Here is a 6000-nt window from a genome sequence, read left to right on the forward strand (position 1 = left end):
TAATATCAAATTTTATATTACGTGTTGCAATTTAGATTTTCTTGGATTTTGAATCTATTATGGAGTCAAAAAAAGTCATTTTATTTTTTGTTTTTTTTTTTGGTTGATGATTTACTCCAGAGTCATCTAGCAAGTCGATTTTTTTTTTATTTCACGTGCTACAATTTTAATTTTATTTGATTTTGGATCCATTATGGAGTCCAAGGAACTCATCTTATTATTTTCTTTTTTTGGGGTTTTTATCATGAATCATCTAGAAAGTCATTTTATTATTTTATTTTTGTTGGTAACTTTAGTTTCACCGTTTCGATTATAATAAATATACAAGTGTGTAAATGTGGGTTTAAAAAACATATAAATGTGTAAGTATTTAACTAAATATATGGTTCCACCACTAAGCCAAAGTCAAGTCTTTTGGATGGGGAAGTACATATAAGAAAAAACATGGTCACATATCAGCAAATCTATTCATCTATGAAAAATATATTTTCATTTTAATGATTTGTTCGTGAATTGTGGTCCTAGATTTCTGAATTTAATTAATGATTATTGATGCGATGCGGGTGAAATTGATGAGCTGGGTCGGGTGCTCCACCGGATCAAATAAATAATGTTCAATAAATGAGCAAAGTAGACGAATCTGTGAGCTATAGCTTCCACTGTGACCTGCAGACAAGGAGATGAACATGTGAATGGGCGTCGGAGGGGTGTCCGACGTGGCCATTCGAATGCTTAAGTCAGCAGGTTGAAGATGAACACAAGCGATATATGTGAGTGCTTGATAGTTCAAAGGTTTCAGAATCCCCGAATGAGAAATGCATACCTGCTATTTATAGGAAGGAAAATCAAGGATTACCTCGATTTGCGCGTACACATACCACTCATAGCCTTCGATGTTGACTTCCTGTCAAGACACCCTATCCCTGATAGTTTCTCTGACACACCAAACCCCTGTAGTTTTGACAAATAAGATAGCACTCGAGTGTGGCACTGTTATCGAGGTAGCCCGAGTGATAAGCTTCTTGGGATATGGCTCGAGAGCCCGGGCATCTGCTTGCTCGGGGAGAATATGTCCCGGGAACTCACTTGTCCGGCTTCTAAAGAATCCATCCTGCAAATTAACCTACATTTGGGCTATTCATTTAGCATCCATGACCCGGGCTATCCCAAGGGTATCAATTATGTTTATTATTATTAATTGGAACTTGACAAAAACTTAAGTGAGACGGTCTCACGGGTCGTATTTGTGAGACGGAAAAATATTACTTTTTATGCTAAGAGTATTACTCTTTATTGTGAATATGAGTAGGGTTGACCCGTCTCACAGATGAAGATCCGTGAGACGGTCTCACATGAGACTCACTCTTGGAACTTTTGGCCTTTCAATGATCTTTTTTTTATTTAAAGTAATGGTTAAATTCGAAAAAACATGGCTTACAAAGAGCTTTTCAAGGGTCTGTTCATTTTTCCTTTTAATAACAATTCATGACACCCAACTAGGCACCATAAATACACAATAAACCTGACATACATATAAATAATTTGTTGTTAACTAAGTCGAGCAGAATAATATTTGTTTAGAATTATTTTCAAATATCAACTCCTATGAATAATTACATAGTTGTATCTATCAATTCTTTGAAAGAAAACCAAAAGGATGCATCAATAGGAGTAATTGTTGTTCGCTAAGGTAGTCAGATGGAGACTTAGTTGAACTCAAAATCCATTCGAAAACTAATTTTAATGGATGAAAAGGTTATTGATGTACTGAATACAAATTTTAAGTATAATATTAAGTATTTACTTCAAATTCATATCATACTTTCATATATTATTGTATGTTGATTTAACATCGTTATGATAACAACACTACAAGAATTTTCAGAATCAACAACACACATACGACAACGGTTTTAGCCAAAACTGTTGTTAAAAAACTTTTTAACAACGGTTTTAGCTAAAACCGTTGTCGTAGATAATTTTTTCAGCAAACGAGAACGGTTTTTATACAACCGTTGTCTTTTTGGGATCAAAGGCAACGGTTTTTAGGTTCAATGACAACGGTTCTGTAAAATCGTTGTCTTTGAATGTTTATGACAACGGTTTAATGAACCGTTGTCTATTAGCGTGTTTTTTTGGACAATCGACAACGTTTTTATAAAAACCGTTGTCTTATGGGGGTCAAAGACAACGGTTTTTAGGGTCAATGACAACGGTTACAGAACCGTTGTCTTTGAACGTTTATGACAACGGTTTCATAAACCGTTGTCTATTAGCGTGTTTTTTGGACAATCGACAACGGTTTTAAAAAAACCGTTGTCTTTTGGGGGTCAAAGACAACGGTTTTTAGGGTCAATTACAACGGTTACAGAACCGTTGTCTTTGAACGTTTATGACAACGGTTTCATAAACCGTTGTCTATTAACGTGTTTTTTGGACAATCGACAACGGTGTTAGAAAAACCGTTGTCGATTGGCTTGGGTTAAAAATAGAACACAACGTTATTAGCGACGGTTTACGTAAAACCGTCGCTAATATTAACGACGGTAATATATAAACGTCGCTACATTCATCTTTGCGACGGGTTTTGTCAAACCGTCGCTAAAGTAAGCAACAAAATAAAGTGCACCCGTCGCTAATTTGAAATTAGCGACGCATTGTCTATAACTGTCGCAAATATTAGCGACGGAGTTACAAATTCAAAAATTCGATCCCGCCTAATTTCCCCTCCAATTTCTTCCACCACTCTCTATAAATACATACAAATTCTCTCCATTTTCATCACTTACACGATTTTACAACTTCACAAAACTTAAAATTTTTATCTCGTACACGATTTTACCACTTCACAACACTTAAAATTTTTATCTCTTACACGATTTTACCACTTCAAAACAATTAAAATTTTTATCTCTTACACGATTTTATCACTTCACGACACTTAAATTTTTTTATCTCTTACACAATTGTACAAATTAACAAAACAGATTTATTAAATTATTAATTTTTTTTTTATTTTTCCGAAAATATTAGCGACAGAATTTATGTATTAACCGTCGCTATGTAGCGACGGTATTGTACAAGATTACCGTCGCTATATAGCGACGGTCTTTTACATGAACACCGTCGCTACTTAGCGACGGTAGTTTACATGAATACCGTCGCTAGTGGTATAGCGACAGTTTTAAAACCGTTGCTAATTTCTACGGGTTTTTGTATGGTGTCCGTCGCAAATATCATTTTACTACTGTTTTTTACCGTTGTCGTTGACGTCTACTACAACGGTTTTCCACCGATGTCTTTGAGCGCACTTTTTAACCACAGGGGCTTTAACAACGGTTTTTTAAGATATACGACAACGGTTTTTCACCGTTGTCTTTGAGCGTATCCTTTAACCACAGAGGCTTTAACAACGGTTTTTCAAGACATACCACAACGGTTTTCCACCGTTGTATTTGATGTCTACGACAACGGTTTTTCACCGTTGTCTTTGAGCGTACCCTTTAACCACATGGGCTTTAGCAACGGTTTTTCAAGACATACAACAACGGTTTTTCACCGTTGTCTTTAGTCTTTTTTTTTTGTAGTGCTATTATGCATTCAACTCAAGAAAGATATGATTCTTGGGCTTCTATTCACAAGTACAATACAACGTATTCAAGACCAGATGCACAATAATAATACCTACCTTATTATAGGACCGAGCGCTTACCATTTTACCAAAAGCTATAGCTAGTAGTAATTGTGCAACTCAAATCTTTTAAACTGCACATCAGCTCAAGCACCACGGTTCGATCGCTCTACCAAGTAGGGACAATTATTGCACCCAAAAATCTTTCTCCCAATAATTGCACTCCTTGCAATCAATGGGAATCGAACCCATGACCTTGGCTCTGATACTAATTGTAGGACCGAGCGCTTGCCGTTTTACCAAAAGCTATAGTTAGTAGTAATGGTGCAACTAAAATCTTTTAAACCCCGCAGCAGCTCAAGCACCATGGTTTGATCGCTCTACCAATTAGGGATAATTATTGCACCCAACAATTATCTTCGACCCTATTGTTAAAAACATTAATAAATCCTTTCCAAATGTCATCCCAAAACTTGAATTGATTTTTCCAAGTAACTACAAAAATTGAAGTGTAGCCAGACATATCATACGCAATCAATTTCAATTTCAAGCAATTTGCAGATATCAAGAATAATTCAGGGAAACTTATCTCTTGGGTGTGAGGCTCGTTGGGAGAGAAACTTAGATATCGTAAAACAAGATTATGAATAGTTTTTTTTATGATAATCTTTGTTGATTCAATCCATAAATACGTGGGATGCCCAAAAAATTTCTTGAAGAACATGGTGTTCGTATTTATGAGTCAATGTGGATAATGTGTGGACAATATAACTTAAGATTAGGAATTTTTGGTCAAATCAAAATTTTATGATTTAATTATGGTCAAATCAAAATTTCATGGTTTAATTATTAATTATTATTAATAATAACCAAAAGCGTGTGTGTGTGTGTGTATATATATATATATTGTTTTTGGTCATGTGTGTTGATCCAGTCAAAATTTCATGATTTAATTATTAAAGATTACTAATTATCATTATTAATATCAAATTTTATATTACGTGTTGCAATTTAGATTTTCTTGGATTTTGAATCTATTATGGAGTCAAAAAAAGTCATTTTATTTTTTGTTTTTTTTTTGGTTGATGATTTACTCCAGAGTCATCTAGCAAGTCGATTTTTTTTTTATTTCACGTGCTACAATTTTAATTTTATTTGATTTTGGATCCATTATGGAGTCCAAGGAACTCATCTTATTATTTTCTTTTTTTGGGGTTTTTATCATGAATCATCTAGAAAGTCATTTTATTATTTTATTTTTGTTGGTGAACTTTAGTTTCACCGTTTCGGTTATAATAAATATACAAGTGTGTAAATGTGGGTTTAAAAAACATATAAATGTGTAAGTATTTAACTAAATATATGGTTCCACCACTAAGCCAAAGTCAAGTGTTTTGGATGGGGGAAGTACATATAAGAAAAACATGGTCACATATCAGCAAATCTATTCATCTATGAAAAATATATTTTCATTTTAATGATTTGTTCGTGAATTGTGGTCCTAGATTTCTGAATTTAATTAATGATTATTGATGCGATCCGGGTGAAATTGATGAGCTGGGTCGGGTGCTCCACCGGATCAAATCAATAATGTTCAATAAATGAGCAAAGTATACGAATCTGTGAGATATAGCTTCCACTGTGACCTGCAGACAAGGAGATGAACATGTGAATGGGCGTCGAAGGGTGTCCGACGTGGCCACTCTAATGCTTAAGTCCGCAGGTTGAAGATGAACACAAGCGATATATGTGAGGATATATGTGAGTGCTTGAGAGTTCAAAGGTTTCAGAATCCCCGAATGAGAAATGCATACCTGCTATTTATAGGAAGGAAAATCAAGGATTACCTCGATTTGCGCGTACACATACCACTCATAGTCTTCGATGTTGACTTCCTGTCAAGACACCCTATCCCTGATAGCTTCTCTGACACACCAAACCCCTGTAGTTTTGACAAATAAGATATCACTCGAGTGCGGCACTGTTATCGAGGTAGCCCGGGTGATAAGCTTCTCGGGAGATGGCTCGAGAGCCCGGGCATCTGCTTGCTCGGGGAGAATATGTCCCGAGCACTCACTTGTCCGGCTTCTAAAGAATCCATCCTGCAGATTAACCTACATTTGGGCTATCCATTTAGCATCCATGACCCGGGCTATCCCAAGGGTATCAATTATGTTTATTATTATTAATTGGAACTTGACAAAAACTTAAGTGAGACGGTCTCACGGGTCGTATTTGTGAGACGGAAAAATATTACTTTTTATACTAAGAGTATTACTCTTTATTGTGAATATGGGTAGGGTTGACCCGTCTCATAGATGAAGATCCGTGAGACGGTCTCACATGAGACTCACTCTTGGAACTTTTGG

The sequence above is a fragment of the Primulina eburnea genome, chromosome 14, assembly GCF_022965805.1.
Source record: "Primulina eburnea isolate SZY01 chromosome 14, ASM2296580v1, whole genome shotgun sequence".
NCBI lineage: Eukaryota > Viridiplantae > Streptophyta > Magnoliopsida > Lamiales > Gesneriaceae > Primulina > Primulina eburnea.